Source organism: Mauremys reevesii, linkage group 15 (genome assembly GCF_016161935.1).
Source record: "Mauremys reevesii isolate NIE-2019 linkage group 15, ASM1616193v1, whole genome shotgun sequence".
NCBI lineage: Eukaryota > Metazoa > Chordata > Testudines > Geoemydidae > Mauremys > Mauremys reevesii.
Window position 1 is genome coordinate 5378744 of NC_052637.1, and position 16172 is coordinate 5394915.

The 16172-nt window shown below is 44.0% G+C and overlaps 1 protein-coding gene across 1 annotated transcript in view; it reads right to left on the minus strand.

The window, feature by feature from the left end:
- The window catches only part of LOC120383980 (butyrophilin subfamily 1 member A1-like), a 64562-nt gene that overhangs the window by 35268 nt on the left and 13122 nt on the right, over positions 1-16172 (minus strand). The window lies entirely within an intron of this gene.

The window sequence follows — 16172 nt, forward strand, 5'->3', positions numbered from 1 at the left end:
TTTAGATACCATAAAGGAGGTGACTTGGGGAGTCATTCCCATTTTTGTCTTTGCACCCCCAGCCAACTTCAGCCACGGGCACCCATGACAGCAGCAGACAGTACAGAATGACTGATAACCATCATCTCATTGCCAATTTACAATGGCAGCACACAGTACAGAACAGCTGATAACTGTCTCTACTATCATGCAAAAGCAAATGAATGCTGCTGCATTGCGCTGCAGTATCGCCTCTGTCAGTGGCATCCAGTACACATATGGTGACAGTGTCAAAAGGCAAAACAGGCTCCACGGTTGCCATGCTATGGCATCTGCCAGGGCAATCCAGGGAAAAAGGGTGCGAAATGATTGTCTGCCGTTGCTTTCCCGGAGGAAGGAATGACTGACGACATTTACCCAGAACCACCTGCGACAATGATTTTTGCCCCATCAGGCACTGGGATCTCAACCCAGAATTCCAAGGGGCGGGGGAGACTGCGGGAACCATGGGATAGCTACAGAATAGCTACCCACAGTGCAACGCTCCAGAAATCGACGCTAGCCTCGGACCATGGATGCACACCACCGAATTAATGTGCTTAGTGTGGCCGCATGCACTCCACTTTATACAATCTGTTTTACAAAACCGGTTTATGTAAAAACAGAATAATCCTGTAGTGTAGACGTACTCTTACTCTTCTCTTTGCTAAACTGAACAGATCGATCTCCTTCCGTCTCCTACTGTGAGACGTTTGCTCCAGCCCCCAAATCATGTTTGTGACCCTTTTCTGCAGTGTCTGTGATATTTTGGGTGCAATCCAGTCCTGTAAGGGGTGCGTCACCGCCCGCCCTGCCCTTTCGAGTGCGGCTGCTCAGAGCCCCCAGAAACCTGCCCATGTCACACAGGCGCCTGCCTGGGAGCAGTTCAAAGCTGAGCTCTCTTGGAAACGTGGCCCTAGGCCCCTATGGCCCCTGGCGCCCGCAAGAGGCTGGGAAGTGCAGGGGGCTTCTGACAAGGGCTGACTTCACTCAGGGCTCACACCACATAGCGGTGGTGGAAGCTGTGGCTGGCTCTGGACTGTGACAAGGTGAAGTGGCTGTAACCTGCCTCAGGCCAGGACAGCAGCCCAAAGTGCAGCCACACTGAGAGGAAGTAGGTGAGAGCAGGGCTGGCAGGTGAGTCACTCACTGAGCACCTGCATTTGGTGGCAACCCCTGATAGCCTGCCAGTGAGAGGTAAAGCTCCTCCCTCCCTGCCAGAAACCTCCCTGAGGGAAACAGCAGCCGCCTCCCCTGCCCTCCCTTGGGGTGAGTATCTCCCCTCCCCACCCCCCACCCCGGAATGCAAAGGGCCTTGAGGGCCAGACAGGTGCAGTTTACATTTGGAAGGAGAGATTTTCACAAACAGAGGGAAGTTAGGATCAATGGGGCTTGTGTAAACATTGTAAGGGCTTGAATAGGGACTGGGAGTGGCTGGCTCACTACAAAAGCAACTTTCCCGGGCTCTTGGTATTGACACCTCCGCCTCAATTATTGGGAGTGGACGACATCCATCCTGATTGAGTTGGCCCTGTCAACACTGGTTCTCTACTTGTGAGGTAACTCCCTTCTCTTCATGTGTCAGTATAATAATGCCTGCATCTGTAATTTTCACTCCACGCAACTGAAGTGGGTTTTTCACCCATGGAAGCTTATGCCCAAATAAATCTTTTAGTCTTCTTTTATTATTGGCTACCCCCAATACCTGATTCAATGTATAGCTTTTTAAATGCCGTGTGAAGATTCTGCAGCTCATACTAGCGCTAGTTGGAGCATAAGGCCTCTGCAGTGTGTATTGAAGAGATTAGAGTTACATTTTTTTCTGAGCAAAGCTTGTACTCCACTATGTCTTCCAGAGAAGTTTGTAGCTCCATCAAATTTGTATAATTGGTGTATGAACCCTCAGTGGTAGGGGGCAGAGTAATACAGAGGGAGGCTTAGTGTCTCTCCCTCTGGCCCAGAGAAGGTTAAGTTGTTCCTTCAGGAGTTAAAAAGGGAAAATTGCTATTTGTAAGTCAGTCCTTTAGGAATTGGAGGTTATAGTGTTCTGATATGTATCAGTTTGGTTTCCTGTGTTGTTCTTGGTTATGGCACACTTGTTAGGGAAAATGTTTAGGAAGACACAGTCTAAAGACATCTTTAGAGAAAAACAGGGAACGCTGTCTTTTGTCCAAGAACCCACACCCTTTAAACAAGTACTACAGAGGTTTGGACACAGCCCGTGGACTGAAGGGGGGCTGGGAGATGTGTGTACTATTTCAGATTTGGAGGATAGGCTGGCAAGGTATATAATCCTGTACAAGCCTACTCCAACTAAAAGGGATTCAGCAGCAATCTGGCTTTTGTGGGACGAATGCAGGGATTTATACTCCCGCTTGGCATCCTGCCAGGAGGAGAATGCCTCCCTGCATGAAAAACTCACTCATATGCAAAAAGAGGCAGACAGATGGAAAGTGATAGCGACGGGGGGTGCAAAGCCAGTTAGACCCTCTCCGGGAGGCAATCAGGGAGGGCAAACAAAGAGAAAAGAAGTTAGAGGAACAGGTCGGGGAAAAGGAAAAAATAGAAAAAGGAAATCAAGTATTGCAAGGCATGGTAAAGAGGTTAACCATAGAACAAAGTAAAGCTCTCCCCGCTAATCACAGCCGATGCGAGTCCCTTATCCAGCACCTTAAACAAAGGCTGGGATTCGCAAGCTGCCAGATAGCAGCGGTAACATCAGCGGTAACGGCAGGAGAGTGCGACTTTGATCCCCAGAGTGACGTCCCTGACTGGGAAGATGCCCCGAGGGAATCTAGCGAGGTATGGGAAAGAGAGATACGGAGCAGCAATCCTGAGCCCCACAGGCCGGTTGCAGCCATTAACAGAGTTACTGTAACAAGAACAGACACAGCTGCAGGGACTAGCACAGCTACTACAACCGTCCCCGTATCAGCAGCTGATCTCCAAGCGATGGCAAAAATGCTTGGACCCCTTAACCGGGAAAATTTATCAAAATGGACTTTGCGTGTGCTGCAATTGGCAGGCAGAGAAGATTTAACAGTCCCTGAGCTTAAACGCCTCATGACCGCCGGTGCAGCACCCGAATTACAGGGAGTCATTGATTGGGTGATAAGAGAAAGCAGGGAGAACAATACTTTCATACCCCTGTTTGCAAGCCTAGGGGAACAAATGGGTCGCCGACATCTAATGCGGCTAGCATGATGCAGGAACCTAATGAAGACCCTGAAGGGTACCTATCCCGCTGGGGACTTATGCAGGTCATGGCAGGCATCACCCGCCCTGAAGATGCCCAAGGAGCCCCTGCAAATAACCCTGACACTGTAGCATACGGCACAGATGCCCTGAGGGACTGTGCTGCGACTCTTCTCCCTTACTATGCCAATAAGCTCAGCGTCTGGGCACCTAACCAGCCCGCGAGCATGACTGAGCTCCGAGATGGGATCAAACAGATCACCACTCATTCCGGCCCCGCACTCCAAGTAAAAAAAGGAAGGGCTCCCTTTGTGGCTGCGCTTGAGCAAATAACTTACTCCAATGAGAGTGGCAATATGGGAATAGGGGGCTCCTGAGGTCGCTAGCGCTGGGATGGAGCCCCAACTCGAGATCTAGTCCAAGAAGCCTTACAAGCACAAGAGAATCAGGAGCGTGTAACTAGCATAGCCGCAAGTGCCCCCCGAGCAACTGGGACTGGGGGGCCTGCTGGACATGAGCACCCCACATAATACAGGAGCGCAGCAATGGGGGCTCATCGGTAAAATGTCCTGGGACTCTGGAGGGAGACCGCACATTTATGTCCAGCAGGAGAATCGCACTCCTGCACTAGCTTTGATTGATACTGGGGCTGCTGTCTCTTTAATTAAAACTGCTCCACAGGCAGAGGAGAGAGTAAAGCAAGTCACTTTAAAATCTTTTCAGGGAAAGCCAAGTACAGGCTGGGAATGGGCACAGGTCCCATTCTCAATACAAGGTTTTAGAACAAAAGGGAACTTAATTCAGACCCCTGACATGACTGACAAAATTATTTTAGGAGCAGATTGGCTGTATCAAAACAACATAATAATCGATTTACCTGGGGGCATATTATGGAAACTAGAAATCCCCTCCAACTGCTCTGACCAGGAAAAGCAGAATCTCATTGTAACCAAAGGGGGAGGTAAACGTGTTGCTGCTCTCACTACAGAGCAAGCCGAGGAGTGGCGCTCAAAATTCCCCACAGTCTGGACTCAAAGTAAAACAGACTGTGGAAAGATCAATGCCTGTGTTAAGATCGTAGGTGAACTGGTACCCCCTCAAAAACAATATCCCTACCCAAAGGAAGCAGAAGTCCAACTGATTCAGACTGTACAGGACTTGGAACAACAGGAGTTATTAGAAAAACTAACTCTCCTTTGAAGAGATCTTAATGAATGTTAGTTAGCATGAGTTAGGTTAACTGTGACCCTGGTGACGTGAGGAAGCAAGATAATGTAAGACAGAGTGAATTGTGTGAAAGTTATTACGACCTTGCAATGTGCAGTCTTGCAGTCTTGTTTTTCTAGTGAGATAGCAGAAAAGCTTATGTATAAACAAAATGTATTTGTTGCTTTTTACTGTCTGTATTATTGCTAGAAATCGTCTGAAATAATGGTATAAAGGCTTGATGTAATTGTTTACCAGTTGAGAGACCTGTCCAGGACCCTGTGTCCTATGGCACTCTCTCCCTCCATGGTAATTACTGGAGAAATAATAAAGTATTTAATTTTGCTGCACCCAAACAAAAAGCGAGAACTGAGTTTTCTTCGACAACTCTAAAGGTAGACGGAAAGTCCTGGTGGTTAACTATAGACTATAGGAGGATTAATAAAGGGTCTGTACCCATGGCAGACATGACACAGGTTATACAGAAAGTACAAGCCACCTCCAAATACTTCTCAGTGATCGATTTGGCTAACTGCTGTTTTGCTATACCCCTACACCCAGAGTCCCAGGATAGGTTTGCATTCACCATAAACCACCAACAATTTACGTTTTGCCGACTACCACAGGGTTTTCAAGATTCCCCCACTATTGGTAGATATGTGGTAGATATGTTGGATCGTCTGAACCAGCAGGAAAGATCATTTGTCTTCTCCTATGTTGATGATATTCTGATTTTTGGGAACACCAGGGAACAAGTAAAATAATTTAGTGAAAATGTTTTGGCATTAATCCAAAAACAGGGTTTAAGGTACATTTAGAAAAGCACAATTGGTGCAACCACAGGTCACTTACTTAGGTATAGTGATTGGGAAGGAGGAGGAGGCAAGTGGATCAGTGCAAGGTGAAAGCATTACTGGATATGTCCGCCCCTACAGATGTGCACTCTTTACGAGTTCTGTTGGTTGGGTTCAATTTCCTAGGGCCACATATCCATAAATATGCAGAGATCACACTTCCCTTATGGAAGTTATTAAAGAAAAAGACACAATGGGAATGGGGACCAGAACAAGAGTCCGCCTTAAATACCTTAAAACAAGAGGCTGTCACAGCCCGGCTTTACGCTTCCCTGATGAATCAAAACCCTTTGTTATCAGACTAACTGCAAATGAGGTTGCATTGGCTACTCTCTTACAAAGCAATGAGGAAGGCAAACTAGTGCCTGTAGCATGGGATTCTAAAAAACTTCAAGGTGCTGAGCTGAATTTTGACCCCTGTGAGCGTGAATGTTTAGCAGCCGTTTGGGCAATCCAGTCCTTTGAACCTCTCACGAGCACAGCACCTATCACAATTCAAAGTACTCATACTCCGCTCAAATATATCTTATCTGGCAAATTGATCGGGAGTAAGGTCTCCAATACACGCATGGCTCAATGGACCCTCATCCTGGTCAATAGAGGGGTCGTTACCGAAACAGTATCTAAACCTGATTTATTGACTCATGCTTTAATTGAAAAAGGGACTAAGCATGAATGTCCCGAGATTACTTTAGAACAGAGAATTGCACTGGTGGAGGCGCCCCCCTTAAGGGATTTAGACACAGCAGGGCAGGAGAAGCATATCTGGTTTACCGATGGCAGCTCGGTAGTAATTAAAGGGAAACGGTATATTAAGTATGCTGCTATAAACCTAGAGGAGGAAGTGATTCAAGGGTATTTGGATCATGGCTCAGCCCAACATGTGGAGCTCCATGCCATATATCAAGTGTTAAAGTTATATGAATCCTCTCCCAGACTGATCTATATCTATGCAGACAGTGATTTTTGCATGAAAGGCATACAGTATTGGATGTTTGACTGGCAACAGAATAATTGGCAGGGAGCAGATGGAAAGGAGATAGCATACCTAGACAAATGGAAATGGATCCATGCTTAGGTGATAAGGAACCCCAATCAGTTAAAAATCCGGCACGTTAAAGCTCACAGCAGAGAGCGCAGTGCTGAAGCCATGTGGAACAGCCGAGCCGATGCCATCGCCCAGCACAGGGCCGTAGCAACAAAGAACGTGGCCCCCTCCGAACATATGTCCCCTTACAATGCAGAAACTGGAATACGGTATTTATTTTATACAATATACAGGGTTCATATTATGTATACATAGGCCTACAGTGTACATGTATTCCGTATTTACGCAAAGCACTTCTTTCGAGCCTTGTTCTCTGCAAATTGGTTAATCAATGCATCATAGTCCAGAGATCTGGCAATCTTATTTTCGATTGAGATAACTGCAAGCGCAGAAAGCCTGTCATCTGTCATGGTTGAGCGCAGGATATTCTTAATCAGTTTCATTCTGCTGAAGCTCCTTTCAGCACCGGCGACAGTAACTGGTGTGGTCAGAAGAATTCTGATGCAAATGCAAAGATTCGGATATATCTCCTGAAGGCTGTTCTTGTATACGTACGTTAAAAAATTGTTTGTCGTGACAAGTCCTCTCTCTTTCTCGATGACATAAATAAAACAATTCAATTCCATTATGAGTTTGTTGGCATCAATGTCTCCCATTTTTCTTTCAAAATTTTTGCTGTGATTCTCCAGTTCATTTTCTCTGTGACACTGCTTCAGGCTGTTAGCGTTGTACAGAAATCCAAACACCTTATACCACTCCACGAGTTGGTCAAATCGTGACGAAACGGAAGATATGGCCTGATCAGTGAGAACAAGAAAGAACTGCGATTTGAATTTTTCTTCGGCAGAAAGACGACTCGAATCATCAGCACATTCGTAATCAAACATTCTCTTCTTACGTTGCACCCTGGTTTCTGGAAACACCTGCTCAATACCCATATGTTCTGCTATTTCACGTGTATTTGTGACCACAGAGTTATATCCTGTATTTCGATAGTCTTCCAAAAACTTCATTGTAGCACCGACTTCTGCCTGCAGTACGTCAATTGACACATCTGGTGACTGAATTAATTTGCTGGTTTTATTGACGTGAAATAGTATATCGTACCACGTGTACACAGTCAGAACAAAAGGTCACGTAGTAACATGGTCTAAAAGCGCACTGGCTTCTGTTGCTGTATTGCCATCTTTCTTTTCGAGCGCATATTCTCGCAAAGATGACAAAGCATTGCACAATTCTTCAAGGTGATAACGCAATGGCTTCACAGCATCAATTCTAGACTCCCAACAAGAAGTGTCCGATAACCCTTTAACAGATATTGGCATATGTTCTTGAAATATATCCCAACGTGAAGGTGAAGAAGAAAAGATAACATATATTCTGTTAATCAGACCAAAAAAGTCAACGGCATATTTCGATGACTTTGCCGCATCTGAGATCACAAGATTCCAAGTGTGAGCTCCACATGGTACATACAAGGCACGGTCATTTATTTCTAGCATGCGGGCTTGAACTCCTTTATTCTTTCCTCTCATATTTGCGCTGTTATCATAAGCTTGGCCTCTCATGTCAGCAATGTCTATTCCTAAGTTATTTGCCTTTTCAAGAAACGCTTCCAATAAGCCCTCGCCAGTTGTATCATGAACATTAAGAAAACCAACAAATGCTTCACGAATATTGACACCACCTTCACTGTTGCATTCAACAAAGCGTAACACCACAGACATCTGTTCTTCATGTGACACGTCGGGAGTACAGTCCACCAAAATAACTGAATAATATTTTGCTTTTTTAAGCTGCACTATATTGGCCTCTTGAATGTTACTGGCAACAAGTTGAATCAGCTCGTTTTGGATCTGTGGACTGAGGTACTGAACATGTGTCTCTGCCTTCTTAATCGTCTGTAAAAGTTTGCTGAGGACAGTATCATACTTTGCAAGCAATTCAAACAGTCCCAAAAAGTTGCAATTTGAAGGATCGCCGAGCTTTTCATTACTTCCTCGAAATGCCAAGTTTCTTTTGGACAAGAAAATAACGACATCAACCATGTGTTTGACAACATTTCTCCAGAAATCTCTTTCTTTCAGAAAAGCCTGCAATTCGAGTTGGTCAATAGATGTATGGTTTACTATGCCTGACCGAAGGTCAAACCATTTCACCATACAGTCTTGATGACCTTTGCCTGTTTCATGTGCTGAAGTCTTTTTGACAGTGCTTTCCAAGCAGATGTTCCACGACGTAGCGGTATGTCGCCAGTGCCAAATAATTTACAACAAAAACAAAAAATGGCATCTTTCTGAACTGAGTACATTAACCATGAACGTCTTATTTTCTCGCCATTTGCCATGGTTCGATAGAAATGAATACTTGTGAACCTCCGTCTTTTCTCGTTAAATGGAAATTCGTAACTTTCATTCTGCTGTGGTGGGCCACGTCCAACAACATCACACACTTGCCTGTCCGATATTATAGATGGCCATTCTCCTGGATCATCAGTCAGTGGTTCAGATTCAGATACTTCTTTCCCAGCAGCAGCTGGAATATCTGTCACAGTTTGTTTGGTAGAACAACTGGCTTCACCTTCGACCTCACTTGAAGCACTTCTGGATACGATTCGTCGCTGCTAGTGCTGTCCGTTTCATGTGCCTGTACCTGTACGTTGGATTGCAGCACAAAATACGTTGACAACTTTGGAATTTTCTCAAGTTCCTTCTCGGCATCTTTTGCCGCCTTTCGTTTACTAGCTCCGCTCTTATACGTTCTCTTAGACATCACAAAGCACGCTTCTGCGTTGGAAATGATAAAAAACTAAACAACTAAATTAATAACATTTATCCGCCGACCGCCATTATGAACGCAAATACACATTCTTTGAATGGGTCCAACTAAAATTCGAAACTGACCGACAGACAACTGATGTAGCCAATAGCATTATGATATATCATAATGACTTCACGGTTTTGTTAGTAAAACCGACATGGATTGTGCACTAGCGTCAATAAATGTCACTTACCTAGTTATACCTTACATTTTTTTGCCACTTTTAGGGGCCCCCTTCCTTGCGGGGCCCCCTTCGGTCGGAGGTACGGAGGGCGCTCGCTACACCTCTGGCCCAGCAGCAGAACGTAGTGGTTGTAACTAGAAGTCAGAACCGCGCTAGCGAGCTCATTTCTGACACTCTGCTGCCATCTAGCGATGTCAGTAATCATTGCAGCCAAACTCCAGGAAAGACGGAACGGCAGGAGCTAATCAGCGTGGCACATCAGTTCATGCATGAGGGGACAAAGGGACCTTAAGGAGGCTAAGGCAGGTAGCAGACTGGGAAGGGGTGGAGGATGATGTAAAAACGTGGGTGCAAAATTGTGTGCGCTGTGCAAAGGACAAAGCCTGTCCCCCGCACTGGCTACCAATGATGCACCAGAGACGGTTGGGACCATGGCACAGAATACAGATGGATTTTATTGATAAGTTGCCTAGAAGTAAAGAAGGATTCCAATATTTGCTGGTTATTATAGATTCATTTTCAGGATGGGTGGAAGCATTCCCCATTAGGGATAACAGTGCTAGGACTGCAGCTAAAAAGCTCTTAACTGAAGTGGTGTGCAGATATGGAACCCCTGAGGTCATAGACTCAGATAACACTGATCTACAATTATTGAGAAGTCGTCTGCTTCAGAGATAAAATGTGCTATTTATTATGTATTTTGATGTGCTGAATTCAAATATGACAATTAAAACAACTGATTGGCTACTGTTTCTAAGGTGTTTAAGTTTTTACATTTTATGTCTATGTATATTGTGTAGATAGTAGAGTTTTAATCATAAATTGTAAACCTAGGTCTTTTCATGTGTTTATGGTTGCTTTACATTATAATATTTCACCTGTCCTGTCTATGTAACACTTTAAAAATCAGCAAAAGGGTTATATAAATAAAATTTATTATGAAACAAAAGGCAAAAAACTATTATGTACATAGTTTAGTCCTATTCAGAGTCTACTCGGCGCTTCTTGGCTTGTCTCTTGTATTCATTAAATGGAGCATCTCTTTTCACTGTCCAGCAATAGTCTGCAAGCATTGATGGGCGCCATTTGCCCTGATAGCGTTTCTCCATTGTTTCAATGACCTGGTGAAATCGCTCGCCGTACTCGTCGCTCACTGCTCCGCAGTTCAGTGGAAAAAAATCTAGATGAGAGTGCAAAAAATGTATCTTTAGTGACACGTTGCAACCAAGGCTTTTGAATGCCTTGAGGAGGTTTTCCACCAACAACCTGTAGTTGTCTGCCTTGTTGTTTCCGAGAAAATTTATTGCCACTAACTGGAAGGCTTTCCATGCCGTCTTTTCCTTGCCACGCAGTGCATGGTCAAATGCATCATCTCGAAGAAGTTCACGAATCTGAGGACCAACAAAGACACCTTCCTTTATCTTAGCTTCACTTAACCTTGGAAATTTTCCACGGAGGTACTTGAAAGCTGCTTGTGTTTTGTCAATGGCCTTGACAAAGTCCTTCATCAGACCCATCTTGATGTGTAAGGGTGGTAACAAAATCTTCCTTGATTCAACAAGTGGTGGATGCTGAACACTTTTCCTCCCAGGCTCCAATGACTGTCGGAGTGGCCAATCTTTCTTGATGTAGTGGGAATCTCTCGCACGACTATCCCATTCGCAGAGAAAACAGCAGTACTTTGTGTATCCAGTCTGCAGACCAAGCTAGAGAGCAACAACCTTCAAATCGCCACAAAGCTGCCACTGATGTTGGTCATAGTTTATGCACCTCAAAAGTTGTTTCATGTTGTCATAGGTTTCCTTCATATGGACTGCATGACCAACTGGAATTGATGGCAAAACATTGCCATTATGCAGTAAAACAGCTTTAAGACTCGTCTTCGATGAATCAATGAACAGTCTCCACCCATCTGGATCGTGAACGATGTTGAGGGCTGCCATCACACCATCGATGTTGTTGCAGGCTACAAGATCACCTTCCATGAAGAAGAATGGGACAAGATCCTTTTGACAGTCACGGAACATGGAAACCCTAACATCACCTGCCAGGAGATTCCACTGCTGTAGTCTGGAGCCCAACAGCTCTGCCTTACTCTTGGGTAGTTCCAAATCCCTGACAAGGTCATTCCGTTCACCTTGTGTTATGAGGTGTGGTTCAGAGGAGGAGGATGGGAGAAAATGTGGGTCCTGTGACATTAATGGTTCAGGACCAGAAGTTTCATCCTCTTCCTCTTTCTCATCTGACTCAAGTGAGAATGATTCTGGTGCATCAGGAACCGGCAGTCCTTCTCCATGGGGTACTGGGCGTATAGCTGATGGAATATTTGGATAATGCACAGTCCACTTTTTCTTCTTTGACACACCTTTCCAAACTGGAGGCACCATGCAGGAGTAACAATTGCTGGTATGATCTGTTGGCTCTCTCCAAATCATTGGCACTGCAAAAGGCATAGATTTTCTTTTCCTGTTCAACCACTGGCAAAGATTTGTTGCACAAGTGTTGCTCCATATGTGTGGGGCCCACCTCTTGTCCTGATCTCCAATTTTGCAGCCAAAATAAAGGTGATAGGTTTTCTTAACCATAGTGGTTATACTGCGCTTTTGTGATGCAAAAGTCACTTCACCACAAACATAGCAGAAGTTATCTGCACTGTTCACACAAGTACGAGGCATCTCTGCTCACTTTGGCTAGACAGAAATGTGTCCCTTTGCAAAATCAAACACTGACAAATAAGAGAGCACGACACTGTATGATTTCTAGAGCTGATATAGGGCAATTTGTTCAGCAGAGTGATGTAAGCTTCGTTATGATTGCATCATCCATGACTTCTAGGAATAAAATGATGCAATTCATATCATGTATGACGCAATACCAGCTTCAGATTGCATCATTCATTGTTTTGCCTAAAAAGCAAGTACTGTCCAAAGCCAGTCATAGATTTATTCATAGATCTAGTCAAAGATGTATTTTAGTCATTTCTGGTTTAAATTGAGATCCCTTCCCTTTATAACTCACTTATCCTCTGCCATTCCCAAGTCATGGGTCGTATATACTGACCCAATAGCATAACTTGAAAACTAGAGCCAATCAACAATTTTAAGCATCATTTTCGTTCTCAGTGACCCAGAATTTGTAAAGTTTGACTACATTTATTTCAGAAGCATTTTGGCTGTAGAGCAGTGTAATGGAAGTGCATTTGTGGGACAAATTTTCACAATGATGTTACAAGCCCTAGGGATCACCCAGAAATTCCACATTCCATACCGACCCCAGTCCTCTGGCCAGGTGGAAAGGCACAATTAAGGAGGCACTGCGAAAAGTAGTAAACCATACTGGTAAGGACTGGCCTGAGAAACTACCTCTTATCTTAGCTGCCATTCACAGTAGTGACAGGCTGAGAACTAAGATCCAGCCATATCAAATTCTTTTTGGACAACCAATGAAGTTAATGATTGATCCTAAACATTTTACTATACACCCAGAGGATCATCCTACAGCCACCCAGAATGATTATTTCCAATGGCTAAAGCAATTACAAGAGGATAAAACCACATTACAGTACAGGATCAATCAGGCTATTGAACATATGAATGAGAAAATGCAAAAACAAAGAACCAATGAACCCACTTTATAGGAGGTTGGAGATCAAGTAATGTATTTAAAATTGGGTAAGAAGGATCACACCTTAGAATCTAAATGGGTGGGTCCATATTCCATAGTTGATCATCTCAGTCCTCTGGTATATCGCATTGAGAAAGATGGTAAACTTAAATGGGTCCATGTATCCCAGATAAAACTGTTTTCTTAATAGCATGTGCTTCATCCCTTTGTAGGTATCACTAGCATCGAATCCCTTATAAGGAATCTAGAGAGCTTCAGCTGATTGCCTCCAATCAGAATACTGGTATCATAAACTAATCAACAATTTTATTTCCCTCTCACAAATTGCACAAGCGTTTACAGGAGAACTCCGCTGGAAGCAAAAATGTTACTATTTTGGGGATTCCTGGCACAATTATACACCTTGGGGACATCCAATGCACATTGGGGGATCCAGTGGTTTAATTTTACCACTGGAAACCAGATCCAAATTGTACCAATATTTAACCATACATTACATGGACCCTTTGAACTACTTACATTACATGTCTGGGTAAATATCACACCTTATGACCATGATTGTATATTTGAGGTTAGCTCACCTATCCAGCCTATAGTAGATTACAATCATCATTGTCACCCCGTCCTCCCTGGATACCATACATTCCCACCCTTTAAACCAGGACCCCTAGAGACCCGGACAATAACAGTATGGGTGAATGAAACCAAATTAGTAGGAAGTACCACAGTACTGTTTTTAAATGGTCCACAACCCATAAAAGTACCCTGTCCTCATTTGCTTAAGATGCAGCCTCCCACAGAGGCACAAGTGGCGCCATTAATTGTAACCTTACACCTTTCAATAAACTGGACCAGGAATAATTTAACTCTAACTCGGCCAGAATGTGCACACTATAGCTCCCCCCTCTTTGAAGCATGGTTCAAATCCTTACAACCAGAGCATCCCTTCCCGCGTCAGCGACGAGGGACAACAGATACCTTGTTAGGAGGTATAGGAACAGGGACCAGAATTCTAAATTTGGTAGATCTAGAAGCACTGAAAAATAAGGCCAGTGTGGTAGAAATATTGCATCGTACTATTGCCCAGGGGCAAGAGCACCAGATCGCTGAATTGGTGCAAACTGGGGCAGACACAATGAACTTGCAATGACATACTTGGAAACATATTAACCAGGCGTTCTGGGCTCAATATGCCACCATGAGGGACATAACGAACAAAACAGCGTTAGCATTGTGGTGTTCTGAACAACAAATATTAGCTATTATGCTGACAGAAAGGGAAATGGACTGGGTACGAGCTAAAGATATGACAGTCTTAACTCCTCTGCTGACAAAACATAAAAATAACCTTTCCCTCCCTTATGTTTCTGGATGGTACAAGGCCCTGGAATCAAACATGTACACATCAACCCTCATGGGGCACATCACTATACGGGTCCAACCACACAAATATAAAGTTACTCTGTGGCCCTTCATAGCCCTCCCAGTTCTTCAAGGCAGACATCTTTGGGCTCCTCGATTGGTGGGGACGTATTTAAATGAACAAGGGGAAATCATAGACCATCGCTTGTGTTCCAGGTGGACTGCACAACAATGGGTATGTCCCCCCTTACCAAAATTAGAAGAGCCCTGCTCCTTACAACATAAAAGCTTGGCAACTTGTTACTGGGATGAACTAGATAACAGTACCACAAAAGTGTATTTTGATAGGAAAAGTTGTGTCTGTGCCATTGGATTAGAGAGGCTTGTATGGCAAGACAAATACATCTCAGAACCGCCCGTAAAACAGTGTATGTGTAATATAACTATGTTAAAAACTCCCACCCGTTTAACCTATTACTTCCCAACTCATGAGGATAAAAGAACTAACATGCTGGATACCAGTAATATTCTAAACTTTAACTTCACTTTGGAAGTCAATTGGACAAATCTGTACAAATGAACAAGTTAGCCAACTGACTGAAACCACACTGACCCAGGTTCAAACATGCAGTTTGGCTATTTTACATCAGGGATCTGAAATATTAAGAGTATCTGCACAAGCAGAACAAATCATGATGCACCATTGGTATGATATTTTAAAGGGATGGTCCCCCCCTTGGTCTTCAACTTTAACAATTATGTTACATCCAATTGTTGTTTTCTTTATTCTGATAAGCTTAATGTTAATTATAATGTGTGGTATGTGCTGCTGGATGAAAAGTCTGTATTTTAAGCTAAAACCACAAGCTCACATTGTTTCCCAATATGTAGCCTTAAAACAATTGCATAAAGTGTGACCCATTCAATGCCCCTGGATTGAAGGTCAAAAGGGGGACAATGTAGAACCGATGTGAATGAAATTGTTTTTAGTTATTCACTGTATCATTGTAACTCCTGTTCACCATTTCATTACACTTGCCATTTTACTTACAATATAACTTCTGTGCAATATTGTAATTCAAAACCCATTTTAAAATGCGTACTCCATTTTGTAGAAGGCTTGTGCTGCAGCCTCCATTTTTGCAAGCCATACTGTAATTTTATTAGTCTAGTTGAGATGTGTGAATGAGGTATGTGTGGGTGACAGAATCAACCTTCAGCACCAGCCCGTACTGATGAGATAAAGTTCAAATACCAATGGCTGAAGAACTAGACAACAGCCCTAAACAAAGCAAGAAGCATCCACCCTAAAAAGAAAAGGACAAAAGAAACAACAGAAGGAAGATCAAAGCCAGGTCCCAGGCTGACAGTCACGCCTGCAATTGACGGGTGATCACCCAGAGGCCTAGAGACTTTGAATCCGAACTAAAAGCCTATAAAACGGAAGGGTGAGATGAGAGACTTTGGGTAACGTTCTGCTATCAACATCAAGGAGCATCGGTGCGCACCCAACAGAGACCCGGCTCCTCCTCGTGCTCAGCTTTCCTGGCCAGTTAGCTGCCACGAGCCAGGACCTGTGAACTCAAGCTACAATCAGGACCGGTAACTATCCAGCAGCTACATTTTGTGTGTGTGTGTGTGTGTGCGTAATTTGCTAATAGTTACAGATCAATAATAAATGTGGCATCTTTGTCTTGACCCCTAAAATGATCCTGTATGGGTTTGTCTGTATAACACACCCCACAAAGACCCACACAACCCTCTGCCTCCCCGAGAGACCCCCAATGACCCTGTGCCCCGTCACTCCTCTCCAGAGAGCCCCCCCCTTTTTGCCAAACAACTCCCCTCCCCCACTCCAGAG